General features: G+C 39.4%; 1 protein-coding gene and 1 pseudogene across 3 annotated transcripts in view; both read left to right on the top strand.

Annotated features, from left to right (window-relative positions):
• Window positions 1–20,584, top strand: part of FAM168A (family with sequence similarity 168 member A) — a 64,480-nt gene that overhangs the window by 19,865 nt on the left and 24,031 nt on the right. The gene's annotated exons all lie outside the window — the stretch shown is intronic.
• LOC138093331 (U6 spliceosomal RNA) lies at window positions 1,943–2,042 on the top strand (annotated as a pseudogene).

Below are 20,584 nucleotides of genomic sequence, written 5' to 3'. Positions count from 1 at the left end.
AAGTGATGCTCAAAATTCTCCAAGCCAGGCTTCAATAGTATGTGAACCATGAACTTCCAGATCTTCAAGCTGGATTTTAAAAAGGCAGAGGAACCAGAGATTAAATTGCCAACATCTTGCTGGATCATTGCAAAAGCAAGAGAATTCGAGAAAAACATTTACTTCTGCTTTATTGACTACGCCAAGGCCTTTGACTGTGTGGATCACAGCAAACTGTGGAAAATTCTTCAAGAGATGGGACTACCAGACCACCTGACCTGCCTCCTGAGAAATCTGTATGCAGGTCAGTTAGAACTGGACATAGAACAACAGACTCCTTTCCAAATCAGGAAAGGAGTACGTCAAGACTGTATATTGTCACCCTGCTTATTTAACTTACATGCAGAGTACATCATGCAAAATGCTGGGCTGGATGAAGCATAAGCTGGAATCAAGATTGCTTGGAGAAATATCAATAACCTCGGATATGCAGATAACACGACTCTTACGGCAGAAAGTGAAGAACTAACGAGCCTCTTGATGAAAGTGAAAAAGGAGAGTGAACAAGCTGGCTTAAAACTCAACATTCAGAAAACTAAGATCATAGCATCCGGTCCCATCACTTCATGGCAAATAGAGGGGGAAACAATGGAAATAGAGACTTTATTTTGGGGGGCTCCAAAATCACTGCAGATGGTTACTGCAGCCATGAAATTAAAAGATGCTTCCTCCTTGGAAGAAAAGGTATGACCAACCTAGACAGAATATTAAAAAGCAGAGACATTACTTTACCAACAAAGGTCCATCTAGTCAAAGCTATGGTTTTTCTAGTAGTTACATATGGATGTGAGAGTTGGACTTTGAACTGTAGTGTTGGAGAAGACTCTTGAGAGTCCCTTGGACTGCAAGGAGATTCAAGCAATCCATCCTAAAAGAAATTAGTCCTGAATATTTATTGGAAGGACTGATGCTGAAGCTGAAACTCATACTTTGGCCACCTGATGTGAAGAACTGACTCATTGGAAAAGACCCTGCTGCTGGGAAAGGTTGAAGGAGGGAGGAGAATGGGATGACAGAGGATGAGATGGTTGGATGGTATCACCGATGTGATGGACATGAGTTTGAGTAAGCTCTGGGAGTTGATGATGGACAGGGAAGCCTGGCGTGCTGCAGTCCATGGGGTCACAAAGAGTTGGACACAACTGAGTGACTATCTGAACTGAGCTCTATCATTTAATTACTCTGTACCACATATAAATACCTGACGATGCTACTGGAAGACTTGACTAATGGTAGTTTAAACAAATAAAAGTGTATTTTTCTCACATAAAAAAAATCTGGAGGTCAGTGGCAGTTGGCATTGATTTATTAGGTCTGTGATTTCAAGACTGTTATACCCTGAATCTTTTGGCTTTTCCCACTTGTTCTAGGATGACTGCTATAGTTGTAGGCGTCACCTCTGTGACCGAGGTGGAAAAAAGGTGATGGAACATCGAAATACTTGTCCTTTTACTAGAAAAACAATGGCTTTCCCACAGTTCCCCCAGGAGACTTATGTGTATATTTCCTTGATCAGAACTGGGCCACTTGGCTAGTCCTAAGGAATCGGAAGGCTGAGAAAGCAGGTACTTTTCCAGCCTCAGGAGGGCAGAGGGGGTTGGAAATGGGCATTGAGTTAGCCAGCCCATGGTCTACCAAAATGACCTGGATGAGTAAGTTAGCTTCTCTAGTTGGTTTCCTCATCTATAAAATAATGGTAATAGTGGAACCTCATTAAGGGATTATGAAAATTAAATGAGATCAATGCAAAGTATTCAGTAGCATGATACTTGACACACAGTAAGTAATATTATTATTTTTATTGCTACTATTATTATCACCTCAACTCTGCAAAGTTATTATTGTTCCATTTTAAACGAGGAAGCCAAAGCTCAGTAAGTGGAAATAATAGTTTGTCTCATGCTTGCTTAGGCAGCACATATACTAAAATTGGAACAATACAGAGATTAGCATGGCACCTACGCAAGGATGACATTCAAATTTGTGAAGCCTTCCGTATTTTTTAAAGATAGTTTGCCTGAATTCACAGAAGTCAAAATGATGAAACAGATTAGAACCCATATCTGAATCTAAAGTCCATACTCCTTTTTCTGCAGTGGCAGTTGAGTCAGCAGAGAAATGGTGGTTAGCTGGTAAGTTCTTTTTGGCCAGATGCATGGCATCAGCCATATGGGCTGTGTGATTAGGGAAGGAGGGAGACTAAAAATAGAGTAGATTTGCACCTCCTAGAATAATGGAAATAAAAACAAAAATAAATGGAACCTAATTAAACTTAAAAGCTTTTGCACAGCAAAGGAAACTGTAAACAAGGTAAAAAGATGACCCTCAGAATGGGAGAAAATAATAGCAAATGAAACAACTGGCAAAGAATTAATTTCCAACATATATAAGCAGCTCATACAACTCAATACCAGAAAAACAAATAATCCAATCAAAAAGTGGGCAAAAAACCTAAAAAAGACATTTCTCCAAAGAAGACATACAGATGGCTGATAAACACATGAAGAGATGCTCAGTGTTGCTCTATTCAGTTCAGTTCAGTTGCTCAGTCGTGTCCGACTCTCTGCAACCCCATGAATCGCAGCACGCCAGGCCTCCCTGTCCATCACCATCTCCTGGAGTTCACTCAGACTCGCATCCATCGAGTCAGTGATGCCATTCAGGCATCTCATCCTCTGTCGTCCCCTTCTCTTCCTGCCCCCAATCCCTCCCAGCATCAAAGTCTTTTCCAATGAGTCAACTCTTCACATGAGGTGGCCAAAGTACTGGAGTTTCAGCTTCAGCATCATTCCTTCCAAAGAAATCCCAGGGTTGATCTCCTTCAGAATAGACTAGTTGGATCTCCTTGCAGTCCAAGGGACTCTCAAGAGTCTTCTCCAATACCACAGAGAAATGCAAATCAAAACTACAAGGAGATATCACCTCACACCAATCAGAATGGCCATCATCAAAAAATTCACAAGCAACAAGTTCTGGAGAGGGTGTGGAGAAAAAGAGAACCCTCTTGCACTGCTGGTGGGAGTATAAATTAATACAGCTACCATGAAACACAGTATAGAGATTCCTTTAAAAAACAAAGACTAGAACCATCATATGACCCAGCAATCCCACTTCTAGGCATATACCCTGAGGAAACCAAAACTGAAAAAGATACATGTACCCCAGTGTTCATTGGAGCACTATTTACACTAGCTAGGACATGGAAGCAACCTAGATGTCCGTCGACAGATAAATAGATAAAGAAACTGGTGTGTGTGTGTGTGTGTGTGTGTGTGTGTGTGTGTGTTAGTTGCTCAATCGTCAGTCCAACTCTCTGTGACCCCATGGATTGTAGCCCGCCAGGCTCCTCTAAGAAGCTGTGGTACATATATACAATGGAATACTACTCACCCATTAAAAGGAACACATTTGAGACAGTTCTAATGAGGTGAATGAAGCTAGAGCCTATTATAGAGAGTGAAGTCAGAAAGATAAAAACAGGTATCATATATTAACACACATATATGGAATCTAGAAAGATGGAACTGATGAACCTGTTCACAGGGCAGCAGTTGAGATGCAGACATAGAAAACAGACTTCGGACAAGGGCAGGGAAGAGGAAGGAGAGGGTGAGATGAATGGAGAGAGTAGCATGTTAGTGTACACACTACCATATGTAAAATATAGATAGCCAATGAAAATTTGCTCTATGACTCAGGGGACTCAAATTTGGGCTCTGTAACAACCTAGAGGGGTGGGAAAGGGTAGGAGGTGAGAGGGAGATTCAAGAGGAAAGGGACATACATACACCTGTGGCTAATTCATGTTGATATATGGAAGAAATCAAACCAAATATAGTAAAGCAATCATCAAACAATTAAAAAAATAAAAGAGTGTGTTTGGATAGTGAGATCACAAACAGAAGCCCCTGCTGGGACATATAAAGACCAAGAGAAATATGACTGAAGAGGTCATCATTGGATTGATACTAGATCCACAATATTGAGGGATGAGTACTTGAGAAAATCGGAAATATAATTTGATAAGAGCTTTAAGAAAAGCCAGTTATAAGAGTAGCTAGAGGGACTTCCCTGATGGTCCAGTGGTTAAGAATCCATATGCCAATGCAGGGGACATGGGTTTGATTCCATGGGATCTTCCTAGGAAGATCCTACAAGCCTCTGTGACTAAGCCCATGGGCCACAACTGCTGAACCTGATGCCCTAGAGCCTGTGCTCCACAACTAGAGATGCCATCACAGTGAGAAGCCTGCACACTGCAACTGGGCAGTAGCCCCCACCTGAAACTAGAGAAAGCTCAAGCCCAGAAACGAAAACCCAAACAAATAAAAAAAGAGTAGCCAGAAGGGACCCCTAATCAGGTCTGGTGAGACGAAGATTATGGGAGACTTCTTGAAGAAGGGAATAAAGTGAAGGGCAAGGGAAGGACAATCTGAGCATTGGGGATAGCCTGAATAGTGACAGTTGAATTCAGTATGCTAGAATAGTTGTGTGTTTGGTATTGGTGAAGTACCAGGCCAAGATTGGCAAAAGAGGAAATAATAGGACATTCAAATAGATAGGAGCCAGAATTGGAGAGTCTTTATGTCATGCTAAGAAAATTTGTAACTTAATCCTTAGGAATAACCTTTATCCTTGTTTGGATACTTGTTTGAAACTTTATCTTTGATCACCATAGTAGCAGTTTTGAAAGGTCTTTCTGGATGAATGTGGATGGATTGGAGAGAGAGAAAATAGAGGTCAGAAAATAAGTTAGGAAGCCCTAAAAATAGTTTGGTCAAGCAATGTGAACAAGGAGTGGAGACATCTTTGAGGCATTTTTAGAACAGTGTCTTACATTCAGTTCAGTTCAGTAGACATTTAATATGTGTGGAATATAAATTAGTAAGTTAGGACTGGATGTTGAATTTGGGCAATAAGAGAAAGGAGGAATCTGGACTTACCTCAGGACTTCCCTGGTGGCTCAGACGGTAAAGGTCTGTCTATAATGGGGAAGACCCGGGTTCAAGCCCTGGGTTGGGAAGATCCCCTGGAGAAGGAAATGGCAGTCCACTCCAGTACTATTGCCTGGAAAATCCCATGGACAGAGGAGCCTGGTAGGCTACAGTCTATGGGGTCGCAAAGAGTCGGACACGACTGAGTGACTTCACTTTCACTTTCCTCTGGCTTAGGTGACAGTTTGCACAGTTATGCCTTTTTCACTGAGTTCTTGGCAGTACTGAGGCCAGTGTGTGTCCTTTAAGATGTTTCTCAGATAATTTACTCATAACACTTGAGGAATCTGCTTTTATTCTAGTGCTGGGATTTCTAAATTTAATGCAACTTGGTAATTACATGGCAAGATGGTGCTAGTCCCATTTTACAGATTTGGAAACTGAGGTACAGAATAGTTAAGTAACTTGCCTGGGATCATTCACCTACTCAAGAGTTGAGAGATGTTCCTTCCTCTATAGCATGTAAGGCTCTTAACTTCCCCTTGTGATTTCAACTGATTATAGGCCACAATAAAACAAACCATAAAATTTAGAAGATTAGATTGATCTGAGTACTCAGCCATGAGTTAATTGTAAATCAGTGCAACTTCTAATTCAATCCAACAGACTGTACAGTATCATTTTTGTTATACAAAGAATGGTCTACTGATGCCTCCTTTGTGTTAAGAGGAAAAAAAATTAAAACTCATAGAGTCCACCATTTCCCTATCATTCTTTTTCTTTATCAGATCTGGTTTCAGTCTTAACTGTCACTAAGATAACCATGAGCAAATTACTTATTTTTGCAGAGTCTCAGTTTTCTCACCTCTAAAAATATGGGAGATGTTCATTTAATAGTTACTGTTAGTATTATTTTTCAAATGCAGAAAGAGATTCAAGATTTGATAAGGATTATAAGGGCTTTGCTCAGGTCACATAGTAACTTAGTGGCGTCTCTAAACAAGAAATGTGTTGAAGTGGAAGCATTTTCTGGGGATCCTTGAGCTGAGACATGGTTCATATTTTAGCGTATTGGAAAACCCAATCCTGATCCAGAGACAGTACACTGTCTCTTTTTTCTAGACCGCTACACATTATTTTTCAACAAAAATGAGATTATATGCTATGTTCTGTCCTGTAACACCTTAGTTTGTTTAAGGAATTATGAATTGTGTCATTTAGATTTGTTTTGGATAATGCCTTGTTAGTCGACATTGAGGTTGCTTTAACTTTCACTATTAATCAATAGCACAAAACAGAATAACAGACTGAAAATAATGGAGAAATAAAAATGCCGAAGTATGGGGACACTGATATTTACACATTTTTAAAGAGATAGAAATGCTTTAAAATGCACAAAAGGTTGTAATACACAATATACACACAACTGCACACAAAAAGTTTCTTATATTCAAAGCATAACAACTACCTGTATTCAAAGGCATCACTGACTCAATGGACATGAGTTTGAGCAAGCTCAGGGAGTTGGTGATGAACCAGGAAACCTGGGGTGCTGCAGTCCATGGGGTGACAAAGAGTCGGACACAACTGAGCTTCTGAACTGAACTGAAAGCATAATGACTGATTCAGTGTTTCCACAAAAAAACACACTAAGATGGCTTTTGTCTAGCCTCTGCTTGGCCAAATAGCGATAGGTCTACTCACCTGGAGCCATGTAAGGGAAAGGGAAAAGCAGGAGTGAGGGACATGAGTGAAGACTGAGAAGCTTTTCATTAAGTAGTCTTAAAATATACAGGCAAATGCAACCATTTCCAAAACGGGTGGGGGACTAACATTTATTAAAGCACTTACCGCTCTGTGCCAAGTATTTATGCTAGGTATTTTGCATGGTACCTCTGTTGATTTTGAATCCACACTGCCTCCCTTCAGAGCCCCTGTTCTTCCTGCTGGATCATGATGGCTACCATAAGACGTCCAGAGCAGGAAACTCCTCCTCCTCACTGTCAGTAGGAATATTGAGATGGATGTCTACAAAGCAAGTTCAGGACTTCCCTGCTTTCTTCCCTAGCCACTCATATGCAGATACAGGAGAAGGAAAAAGAGGCGCTGGTCCCAGCATAAAGTGTTGTTGTTATTCAGTCGCTCAGTTGCATCCAACTCTTTGAGACCCCATGGACTACAGCATGCCAGGCTTCCCTGTCCTTCACTATCTCCCAGAGTTTGCTCAAACTCATATCCATTGAGTCAGTGATGCCGTCTAGCCATTTCATCCTCTGTCACCCCCTTCTCCTCTTGCCCTCAATCTTTCCTAGCATCAGGGTCTTTTCCAGTGAGTCAGCTCTTTGCATCAAGTGGCCAGAGTATTGGAGCTTCAGCATCAGTCCTTCCAATGAATATTCAGGATTAATTTCCTTTAGGATTGACTGATTTGCTCTCCTTGCTATCTAAGGGACTCTGAGGAGTCTTCTCCAGCACCACAGTTTGAAAGCATCAGTTCATTGGCGCTTAGCCTTCTTTATGGTCTGACTCTTACATCCATATATGACTCAAAAAACATACATCAAACAATTAAATGAATTATTGTCTATTTTTTAAAATACCAAAACAAAAGCTCTGAGAATTGATTTGCCCAAAGTCACAGAGCTAATAAGTAAAAGAGCTGGGATTTGAATCTAGGTCTACCTGTAAATGAAGCTCCTGCTGTCTCTAAAACACTGTGCAGTTTGTCTCAATTTGACACTTCCTCTAAATGTCCACTACAGTGTTACTTGTTTGAGTCAAAAGTAAGGGAAAGTACATGATCTGAACAAAAATAACACTCTACTTAAAAGTCTCTCTTGTAACTAACTCAGAATTGCAGCAGCCTCTCCAATCCAGAAGCCAGACCAAATTGGAGGGAAAAGGAGTCAGGTTAGTTGCTATTCTTTTTGTTCTTCTTCCCAGTTCTACAGCTCTTTGTATTTTCCTCTTTGACAGCCTTTATTGGAAGATACCGAATTCCAGGGTTACTTAAATGTTTGTCTTTCTCATAGAGGAAAAGAGTTCATAGAGGGCAAAGATTGTCTTTTCATTTTGCACTTGTTATAGTACCTAAAGCGTTATAAGTGTTAACGTACTTATTTATTTAATTGAGTTGACCACGGCTTGTTTATTAACTCACTTTTGAAGGCAGTCACTCAGGTATTAACTTTTAATATATACACAATCCAAAAAAGTTGAATTTTTGGCCTTCTAGCCTACAGCTAATTCAAGCACTGGGAAAGGGCTAGCTAAGAAAGTCTAAAATGATGCAGGCTTCAGGATGATAAAATGAATGTAAGAGTGTTAACTACCTGAGCATAAATAAAGATGCATTTAGATCTGTGCCCCTAATTTCTTTCATTTTTCAGGAGGAGAAATGTCTTTCCTTCATTCGAAATGGAAAATTCCTCTGTATCCTCCTACTTCTTCAGGCTGTTATAGCCACTCTGTTCCTTTACTATCAACATTTTTACTTATGTTTTAACACAACCTACATGAAATTAAAAGACTCTTACTCCTTGGAAGAAAAGTTATGACCAATCTAGACAGCATATTTAAAAGCAGAGACATTACTTTGCCAACAAAGGTCCGTCTAGTCAAGGCTATGGTTTTTGCAGTGGTCATGTATGGATGTGAGAGTTGGACTGTGAAGAAAGCTGAGCGCCGAAGAATTGATGATTTTGAACTGCGGTGTTGAAGAAGACTCTTGAGAGTCCCTTGGACTGCAAGGAGATCCAACCAGTCCATTCTAAAGGAGATCAGTCCTGGGTGTTCATTGGAAGGACTGATGCTGAAGTTGAAACTCCAATACTTTGGCCACCTCATGGGAAGAGTTGACTCATTGGAAAAGACTCTGATGCTGGGAGGGATTGGGGGCAGGAGGAGAAGGGGACGACAGAGGATGAGATGGCTGGATGGCATCACCGACTCATTGGACATGAGTTTGAGCGAACTCCAGGAGTTGGTGATGGACAGGGAGGCCTGGCATGCTGCGATTCATGGGGTCGCAAAGAGTCGGACACGACTGAACGATTGAACTGAATTGAACTGAACTGTTCCAATAGCTTCACTAAATCTGCTCTGTGTCCAATTAAAAAGAAGATATTGTCATAGTGAATTTTTTTTAAAGATTCAAGAATTTAATATCTATAGGAGATATATTTTAGATTCAAAGATACAAAAAAGTTGAAAGTAAAAGAATGAAAGATGATGATGTAATAGGAACCACGAGATAGCTAGGGTGGTTATACTATTATCAGACAAATTAGCCTTTAAAATAACAATCACCATAATGTTACTAGAGTTAATGAAGGACATTTTATAATAATGAAGGAGTCATTCATGAAGGTAAAACAGTTATAAACATATACTTCATAACAGAGCTCCAAAATACATGAAATAAAAGCTAACAGAAATGAAGGCAAAAGATGGTTCAACAGTAGTAATTGAAGACGTCAGTACCTCTCTTTCAATAATGGATTGAACAACTATGCAAAAGATCAACAAAGAAATAGAAGACTTAAACAGCACTGTACACCAGCTACACCTAACAGATATCTGTAGGACACCCCAACAACAGGCTTTGACAATCAGAAGAATTTAATTATTTTCCAGAACACATATAACCTTCTCCAGGATAGACTGTGTGCTAGGCCATAAAACAACTCTCATTTAAAAGAGTGAACTCATACAGATTATGTTCTTCAATCACAGTAGATTGGAATTATAAATCAATAATAAGTTTAGAATTTAGTGACAATTAAATAACATGCTCTTGAATAATCAGTGGGCCAAAGAAGAAATCACAAGGGAAACTAGAAAATAGTTGGAAATGAGTGAAATACATCTGACCAAGACTTACGGGATATAGCTAAAGTAGTACTTAGAAGAAAATTTATAGCTATAAAAGCCTGTATTAAAAATGAAGAATAACCTCAACTCAGTAACCTAACTTCTCACCTTAACACTCTGGAGGAGGGGAAAGAGCAGACTAAACCTTAAGCAAGACAAGGAAATAATAAAGATTAGAGCAAAAATCAGTGAAATTAAAAAAAATTTTTTAATCAATAAACCAAAAGTTGTTTCTTTAAAAAGAGCAACAAAATAACAAACTTTTATTAACAAACTAGACTGATTAAGAATAAAAGAGAGAAGACTTAAATTACTAAAATCAGGAATGATATAGGGAACATTACTACTGACTTTACAGAAATAAGGATTATAAGGGAATACTATGAACAGTTGTATGACAACAGATCAGATATCTAGGTGAAATGGACAAATTGTATATGGTCCCTGACTTAATAATAATGGTTTGACTTGGGATTTTTCACCTTTGCAATGGTGTGAGAGTGGTACATATTCAGTAGAAGCTATACTTCAGATTTTGAATTCTGACATTTTCCTGAGCGAGCAACACGCAGTATTATAGTTTCTCATGATGCTGGGCAGCAGCAATGAGCAGCAACTCCCAGTCAGCCACATGATCATATGGATAACAACCAACACACTTAAAACCATTCTGTACCCACACGACCATTCTGTTTTCAACTTTGAATACAATATTCAGTAAATTAAATAAAATATATAATACTTTATTATAAAACAGACTTTGTGTTAGATGATTTTGTCCATTTATAGGCTAATGTAAGTGTTCCAAGCATATTTAATTGTAGGCTAGGTTACACTATCATGTTTGGTAGATTAGGTATGTTAAATACATTTTCAACTTACAATATTTTCAACTTATCAGGATGTAAGCCCATCATAAGTCAGGGAAGATCTGTACTAGAAAGACAACCAACCAACCAACAAACTTTCCATAAAGAAAAGCCCAGGACAGATAGCTTCCTTGGTGAGTTCTAACAAATATTTAAATGAGAATTAACACTAACCCTCTTCAGAGTCCTCCAAAAAATAGAAGAGGGGGGAATCATTCTATAAGGCAAATACTGTCCTGATACCAAAACCAGACAAAGACATCATAAGAAAACTACAGACCAATATCCCATAAATGTGAAAGTCCTCAACAAGATTCTAGCAAAATGAGCAATAACTTATAGAAATGGTTATATTATATACTACAACCAAGTGGGATTTATCCCATAGGTGCAAGAGCCACTCATAATAGGAAAATCAATCAGTGCAACACATCATATTAAAACATTAAAGGACAGAACTCACATAATCATCTCTATAGATGAAGAAAAAGCTTTTGACAAACTCTGATACCCTTTCATTATTTAAGAAAACAAATAAGCAAGTCAGCAAAATAGGAATAGAAGGAAGTTTCTCAGCCTAATAAAGGACATCTGTGAAAACCCATGGCTATCATCATACTTAACAGAAAAGGACTGAATGCTTTTCCCATAACACTGTGAACAGGACAAGGATGTCCAGTCTCATCACTTCTATTGAACATTGTGCTGGAGGTTTTAACCAGGGCAGTTGGGCAAGAAAATGAAATAAAAAGCCATCCAGATTGGAAAAGAAGAATTGAAACTGTCTGTATTTGCAGATGAAGCAATCTTAAGTAGAGAAAATTCAGAGGGATCCATTCCAAAACTGTTAGAACTAGTAAATGTGTTCAATAGGGTTGCAAGATACAAGATCAATACACAGAAGTCAATCTATTCAATTGTAGTGGACAATCCAAAAATGAAATTATGAAGCAATTCTGTTCATAATAGCATCAAACAAAAAAGGAATAAATTTAACAAAAGCATAAAATTGTTTACTCTGAAAACTGTAAAACATTCTTGAAAGAAATTATAAATCTAAATAATTAGAAAAATGCCCCATGTGGATTGAAAGGTTTAATATTTTTAAGATGGTGATATTTTCCTGGTTGATCTCCAGATTCGACATAATCCCTATCAGAATCCCAGCTGACTTATTTGCATATTTTGATAAGCTGTTCCTGAAATTCACATGAAATTCAAAGGATCCATATTAGCCAAAACAGTCTTGAAAAAGAATAAATTTGGAAGACCCACACTTCCCAATTTCCCAGTTATTAAAAAGCTACAGTAATCAAGACAGGATGGTTCAGGCATAAGGATAGACATATGGATCACTGGAATTGTATTGAGTATCCAGAAATAAGCCCTTGCATTTACAGTCAGTGACTGTTTAACAAGGGTACCAAAAACAATTCAGTGGAGGAAAGAATAGTCTTTTCAACATATGGTGCTGGAACAACTAGATATCCACATATGAAAGAATGAAATAGGATCCCTGCTTTACACCATGTGCAAAAATTAACTCAAAATCGTTCAAAGACCTAAATATAAGAGGTATAAAATTCTTATAAGAAAACTTGGAGATAAATCTTCATGACCTTGGATTTGTCAAGGGTTTCTTAGATTGACACCAGTAATACAAGAAGCCAAAGGAAAAAAATTCGTAAATTGGATTTCATTAAAGTTAAAAAATCTTTTGTACTTCAAAGGACACCATCAAGAAAGCAAAAAGACAGTCCACATATTTGGGATAAAATATTTGTAAATTACCTAATAAGGGACTTATACCTGTGTCTATATGTCAAGAACTCTTACAACTCAGTAACTAAAAAAAAAACCCAATTAAGAAATATGCAAAGAATCTGAATAGGCAGTTATCCAAAGATGATGTACAAATGGCTGATAAACATAGGAGATGTTTAACATTGGTCATCAGGGAAATGCTGATTGAAAACTATAGTGAGATTCTGCTTAATACCCTTAAAATGGCTATAATTAAAAAGGCAGGTAGTAACAATTGTTGGCAAGCATATGGAGAAATTAAAACTCTCATATACTGCCTGTGGGAGTGTAAATATGGTATAGCCATTTTGAAATACAGTATGGCTGTTCCTCAGGTGATTTCCTATCTCTATGGCCTTGCCTATACTGCTCTGTTTATTTGGGAATGCCAATCCTTTTATCTTTGCCTGTCAGAATCCTGCCTGTCCCACAAAGCCCGGCTCAGCTTACAATTTCCCAAGCCTATAGTCTTAGAAACAGATTCTGCTAGGTTGTGTGTCTCTTTTTAGTATTACAAAATTGCTTTTCATAATGCTTTTACTGATTCCCATTGTTTCAGATTCTTCCTAACACTAGATACTGTCAGACTTATTTGTTAATGTTTGTTAGTCTGATAGGTTTGAAGTGATATTATATCCCATCTACTTGTGTTTTGCTGATTACTGGTATCTTTGGACATCTTTTTCTTTTCTCCTCCATCTCCCAAGTCATTTGAGTGATTTTTTTTCTGTGAATTGCATGATGAGATTCTGTTGGTTTATTTTCATTTTCTTATTGATTAATACGAGTTCTTTATTCTGGATACTAGTTCTTTTTTCAGTTCAGTTTGGTCACTCAGTCGTGACCCCATGGACTGCAGCATGCCAGGCCTCCCTGTCCATCACCAACTCCCGGAGTTCACTCAGACTCATGTCCATTGAGTCAGTGATGCCATCCAATCATCTAATCATCTCATCCTCTGTCATCCCCTTCTCCTTCCACCTTCAATCTTTCCTAGCATCAGGGTCTTTTCCAATGAGTCAGTTCTTTGCATCAGGTGGCCACAGTATTGGAGTTTCAGCTTCAGCATCTGTCCTTCCAATGAATATTCAGGACTGATTTCCTTTAGGATGGACTGGGTTGAATCTCCTTGCCATCCAAGGGACTGTCAAGAGTCTATTTTAGATGTGTGATAAATATATTTTCTCACTCTGTGCTTGTTTTTTTAACTGTTTGTATTATTATTATATATTATAATAGCATCTTATCATACAGATTTAAATTTTGAGAAGTTAAATTTATCAACCTTTATAGTTTTCTGTTTGTTTGTTTTGGTCTCATCTAAGAAATACTTTCTAAGTGAAGTGAAGTCGCTCAGTCATGTCCGACTCTTTGCGACCCGTGGACTGTAGACCACCAAGCTCCTCTGTCCATGGGATTCTCCAGGCAAGAATACTGGAGTGGGTTGCCATTTCCTTCTCCAGGGGATCTTCCCGACCCAGGGATCGAACCCAGGTCTCCCACATTGCAGGGAGACGCTTTAACCTCTGGGCCACCAGGGAAGCCCAATACTTTCTAATCCCAGGGTCAGACTGATATTCTACTATTTTTTTTCTGATAGTTTTAAACTTTTTGTTTCTTTAATTTAGGTCTTTAATCTTTCTGGAATTGGAGAAGTGTGAGGTGGATCTAATATTTTTTTCTTCACATGGAAAACCAAGTATCCCAGTATATTTTACTGAATCTGAGCAGGATTCTTCCCTTTACCAGATCTTGTGAAACACAACAGTGAAATGAAAGAGTGAATTGATCTAGAAGGAAAAGGGATTCATGGACCAAATCATCAATTTGCAAAATTTCAACTGCTTTTTTCTCTCTTTTAAAAAAGAAGTGCAGGGAGAGCAGAAACCTTGCACCAAACAATCTGTAAAGTGCTGACTACCTCCCACCTGTCTTATACCGATAGATTTGGGGTGGGGTAGGGAGCAGCGGCAACACACTCCTGGATTGGTAATTGAGACAGACTAGGTCATCTATTTTCCATTAAAATTTATCTCATACTGGCAGATAGGGAACTTTGGAAATATTTTTTAGGTTTGTAAAAGAATGTTTTGTACTGAGCAACAGCACCGATTAACCTGCTTACTTAGAAGCAGTTTTATTATTAGCTTTAATATAGCCTATTTTCTTATCTCTGTTTTTCTGTGATTTTTTTTTTTTTTCCACTAAAGACTTTATCAAACTAAGCCTGGTCTGGTTTTAGCAGCCTTTCTCTTCCTGGCCAGCCAAGGTGGATGACCCACAGGTTAGTGCCTCTCACCTGATGGGTGTTCTCCCTGAAGGTGCAGCATAACTGGAGCACAGTTGATTACTGGATAGTCCTCCCTTTCTTGTTACCTCAGGGGAAGTTGCCTTGCCACAACTAAGAACAATGCCTCACTCACACCTCTATATCCTGGGGCTCAGCAATGGCAGGCTGGGCGGGTGGGCTTTGAATCCATAGTACAGACAACCTCATATTCAGGTCAGTGGGCTGGTCTGGAGCCAGCACTGCAGGGCTGCTGCCTCCTTCACCAACCTACATTCTCACCAGGAAATCACTCTTAGCAGCCAGGCCTCCTAATAGTAAGAACATTAAGATTTAGGCCTTTTTCCCCCCTGGAACTCACAGATTCAAGGGTCCATTTAATTTTTCTTTCCTCCTCCTTATTGAAGAAAAGAGAGAAAAAGCCCACAAACTGCAATTAAAATACTTCCCATCTTTACTTTGTAGCCTGTCAACTCAAAGCAATAAAAACAATTTTGCTATCAGGATGAAGTTTTGTGAGCTCTGTCTCCTAAACATCTTTGTCCTTTCCCTCTCTTTGTCCCATTGTTACTGTTTTAGCTTTGCCTTTGGGCTGTTGCCACAACTTCCCATCTGGTTCCTCCTCTTCTGATCTCATCAACTCCAAACCCCTTTCTGTATTGCTACTAGAGTCGTTTTTATAGAACACAAATCTGAAACTCCCCAGTTTAAAATCGTCCAGTGGATTCTTTTTATAAATTAATTATTTAATTTTGGCTGTGCTGGGTACTCGTTGCTGTGTTCAGGCTACTCTTCACTGAGGTGCACAGGCTTCTCATGGCGGCTTCTTTTGTTGTGGAGCACAGGCTCTAAGCAGCACAAGATTCAGTGTTTGTGGCATGGAGACTCTAGAGCTCGAGCTCAGTAGTTGTGGCACACAGGCTTAGTTGCTCCTCAGCATGTGGAATCTTCCTGAACCAGGGATCGAGCCTGTGTCCCCAGCATTCACAGGCAGATTCTTACCCACTGTACCACCACCTTCCGTAGATTATTTACTGATAAATTCCATGCCTTCGCCTGGCATTCAGATCTCTTCACAACCTACTACCAGTGTATTTTTTTAATCTTCATTTCCTGATACTCTTACCCACACTCTATAAACCCAATCACACTGAACTGTTTGTCATTTGCCTGATATGGCATGCATTTTCATGTCTTCGTGCATGAAATTTATATATATTTCTTAATCCCTACCCCACATACCTCTGTATTCATTGTTCAAGGCCAACTAAAATGTTTCTTCTGAAAAACTATTCCCAGCCATCCCAGACCTGTTCTTCACTTCCTCCTCAGCATTTCAATAACACGCCAACCTTCTCTGATTTTATATCATATATATTGCCTATAGATAGATTAATATAAATTACCTATGTTATTTCCCTGTTGAACTGTAAGCTCTATGTAGAGAACCTTGCACCATGCTTAACGCAGTAAGCATTTGCTCGATACTAACAGTGCTGATGGATAATGATGAAGAAATCTGGATTAAGTCACTTTAGGCCTTCATAACCACTTATTACCAGTCTTATTATGTCAATTCAGGTTTTTTTAAGGGAGAAAAAAGAGTGAGCAAGGCAGGGAGAAGATGAAATTATTTTTAGGGAAGGCGATTTATAAATTGGGAATTCTGGCCAAAGATGGGTGGTCAGGACGGGGAAGAGTTGAAAGAACTGAATCTGGATTTGAACAAGGAAAAACTGAGGAAGAATGACTGATATCATATCTGTGGATTGTTGTGCTGGAGCAGGGGAAACAGACATGTTCTGGAGGGTGAAACTAGGACCTGTAGTTTGGAAGCTATTCAGGGTTAGATTCCTTCCAAGGTTGATTTTTAGTGCCAAGTAAAGAAATTTCTTAGCCTCCAGAGCTCTTCAGAAGAAGCTTTGACTGCCTGAAGAGGTTCTGAATACACCATCATTAGAAGGTGTGCTGGCATAGGCTGTGTGACCAGCCATGCGGGCCATTATTGAAGATATTCCAGTGCTGGATGGCAAACTGGACTCAATCACCTCTAATATCTCTTCTAACTCTGTAATTCAGTGCTTGTGTGATGCTTTTCAGTAATGTGAGCATGGTCTATATTAGGACACCGAGTGGGAACAGAATAGCTTTTTAAAAAAAAAACCCTGAACCATCTTTGATCAAAGCAATTCTCTTGAGTAATTTCCTGTTTTTTCAGGTTTCGAATCTGAAATAAGAATGTTGGCGAAGAAAATAGCAGCCAAATCCAGAGGTTTATCCAAAGCAGACTCATGTTTTGAGGGAGGTTGGTAGAGTGGACTTTGTCTCATTCAGCCAGCCCAGTTCTGTAGCCACTCTCTTTTTACTAGTTGTGTAAGATAAATCTAAGCTTCAATATCCTCATCTATAAAATGAGACTAATAATATATTTCATAAAGTTAGGGTAGATAAAGAAGTGCCTGATAGCTCAGAACATATTCCAAATTAAAAATATATCCTTCTTTTTGCCCTCTTCTTTCTCATTTTGAGAGAATTAAAGTGTTTGAAGTTTTTGTTTGTTTTTATTGTTCAGTTGTTTTGCTTATTTGGTTTTTTGGTTACCCCTGGGGTTGGAGGGACAGTTTTTTAATTTTGTTCGTGAGCTTCAGACCTGGAGTGTCTTCATTGCATAAGTGTCCCCCCTGCTCACAACGACAAAATCCTCTTTGTCTTCCTGACCCAAGGAGTTAGTCTTCTGCTAGCTTTTTGATACACTGCTATTTTTACTTCCTAAAGATCAAGTCATTTCAGAAATAATTTCTCTAGAAAGTAGTTTCTGATTTCCGTATTAATAAAAAAATAGCTTTATATTTCTTCAGTCCTAATCCTAGTAACAGTAAAAGGGATTAGATTGTATTAACATCTATAAAGCAGTTAAAATGTATACCTCAGAATCCCAGGAAACTTGATCACTACTGAAGCCTTTGAGGTACAAGGGAGAAAAACTTATTTGTGGCCATTTATTCTCATCACTCTTGACCTTCAAAAAATATAAATACAGGAGAGGCATACATGTTTCCAAGGACCAAGTCCTAGTTATTTGGTAGGTGTGGAAAAAGCCAGTTCCCACCACTGATTTGGGCTTCTCTTGTGGCTCAGTTGCTAAAGAATCCTCCTGTAATGTGGAAGACCTGGGCTCGATCCCTGGGTTGGGAAGATCCCCTGGAGAAGGAAAAGGCTACCCACTCCAGTATTCTGGCCTAGAGAATTCCATGGACTGTATAGTCCATGGGGTTGCAAAGAGTCGGACACGACTGAGTGACTTTCACTCACTCACCACTGATTTACTAAATAATCTTGGCCAAAAAAATCACTTTACCTCCGTGAGCCTTGATTTCCTTATCTACAAGATGGGGGAAATAACGTTAGTGTTGTTTTGAGACTTGAGACATGTATTAAAGTATCTTTTGTCTGAGTGGTGGATGAAACATCCATATTGTATCACCAAGCACTTCAGCAGATCCAGGCAGTCTTGGGGAACTGGGACTTAGAATGCACTCTGCTCACTTGGGTGGAGCAGAGCCTGTCCAGAGTCTTGGGAGTGTGCTGAGAAGACTTCAGCAGGGAATAATTGCAACCTAACAAATGTTACTATATCCTGAAGCTTACATTGTAGTGACAGAAGATGGGCAGTCTCCTGAAAGTAGGTAAACATACAGTATGTCAGGTTGTTAACCGCTGTGAAGGAAAACAAAGCAGGATAAGAAGCACAGAGAGTAATGAAAGTTGAAGGTCCTGTTTTAGAAAGAGTGTATAATGACCTTTGAACAGAATTCCAGAAAGGAGGAAAGGGGAAAGGTGAAGATTCTGAGATGGGGAAATGGTTGACACATTTAAAGAATAGTGCAGAGGCCATTGTGGCTGGAGTAGATTAACATGGAGGCAAGTAGTAGGGCTTTCCTGAAAGCTGGTAAAGAGTCCCTGCAATGCAGGAGATCCCAGTTTGACTCCTGGGTTGGGAAGATCTGCTGGAGAAGGGGTAGGCTACCCACTCCAGTATTCGTGGGCTTCCCTGGTGGCTCAGCTGGTAAAGAATCTGCCTGCAATGTGGGAGACCCTGGTTTGATCCCTGGGGTGGGAAGATCTCCTGGAGAAGGGAATGGCTACCCACTCCAGTATTTTGGCCTGGAGGTTGCAAAGAGTCAGACGTGACTGAGCAACTTTCCCTTTCACTTTCAAGTAGTAGGAGAGGAAGTTAAGAGGTAACCAAAGTCCAGGTGGGTCACTGAAAGGATTTCTCTGTGGTTGTCATGGGAAGCTATGTGGGGTTTAAAGAGAGGAGTGTCGTGATCTGCTTTAATGTTTTAAAGGGTTGTTCTGGCTGCTGTGGGAAATAGACTGCATGGCAACAAAGAAGCAGAGAGACCAGTTAAGAAGCTATTGCAATAATCTAGGTGAGAAATAATGATGACTTGGACTAGAATGGAAAGTATATAAGTAATGAGATAGGGTCAGATTTTGAGTATTTTCTGAAGGTAGAACTGAAAAGGAGTTGCTGATGAATTAGATGTGAATAGGAGAAAAAAGTAGAGTCAAAGATGGCTGTAAGATTTTTGGCCTGAGGAACTAAAAGAACGAATTGTCATTTACTGGTGTGGAGAAGAAGCTTGGAGAACAGATTTGGAAGGTAGAAAGTAAATATTTAGAAGATAGTAAGTATTTAATTTTGAATCATAATTTAAAATAATAATTCCTAAGTTTTTGAACTCTTAACTGTTTGCCTGCCTCCTAGCACTTTGAGGTCTTACTAATTTAATACTTATACCAACCTATTAGGTAAATAATATTATTATTCTCATAAACTAAAGCATAGCAAATGGCCCAAGGTCACACAAATAATTAGTGATGTTCCAGAAATTCAAACCTAAGCTTAGATATAGCTCCATAGACCATACTCTTAGCCACTCTGCCATCTAAACTTGATGTCTAGCAAACATCCAAGTGGAGGTGTTGAGTAAGCAGTTAGATACTATTTGAGTCAGGTGTTAGGAGAGAAGTCCAGTCTAGATGTATGAAACTTAAGCATAGGTAGTGGACATGAAAATGAAAAGATACATTGGGGCCAATGACCATAAAGGGAGATATAGTCACAAGAAGAAAAAGTGATGAGATCAAGCTCTAAAAGGCAACCTAGCTTTCAGGTGTGGTTAACCCATCAGTCCTGCTTCTTAGAGCCAGGGAGGGAACAAGCCAAGCTTCTTATGGATGTCCCCAAAATGCTACCCTTCATGCTTCTGCCTGGAATATTCTTCCTCCCTCTTTTTTTGTCTACATCCAGGGACACCTAGTACCCAGTATAATCCCTGGCAGACAGTAGGTACTAAATAAATGTTGGTTGTTGAAGGGCCCTTCTCTGCTCACTTGACAGCCTTGTCAGGCACTCTTTGAGGTGCATTCCAGCTGTCCATTTACCTGTTTTTCTCTTTCATTACTTGGTGAGCTTTTCAAGGCCAGGGATCGTCTTGGATTTGTTTTGTTTTGTTTTTAAACCTTTCATAGCTCCAAAATACAATTCCTGAGTAATCTCTTTACTGAGTACCTATTCTCTGCCTTGGGGCTTCCTGGATGGCTCAGTTCAGTTCAGTCACGCAGTTGTGTCCAACTCTTTGTGACCCCATGGACTACAGCACGCCAGGCTTCCCTGTCCATCACCACCTCCCAGAGCTTGCTCAAACTCATGTCCATCAAGTTAGTGATGTCATCCAACCATCTCATCCTCTGTTGTCCCCTTCTCCTCCTGC

Source organism: Capricornis sumatraensis, chromosome 16 (genome assembly GCF_032405125.1).
Source record: "Capricornis sumatraensis isolate serow.1 chromosome 16, serow.2, whole genome shotgun sequence".
Taxonomy (NCBI): domain Eukaryota; kingdom Metazoa; phylum Chordata; class Mammalia; order Artiodactyla; family Bovidae; genus Capricornis; species Capricornis sumatraensis.
This window is presented reverse-complemented; position numbering and strand designations above follow the sequence as displayed.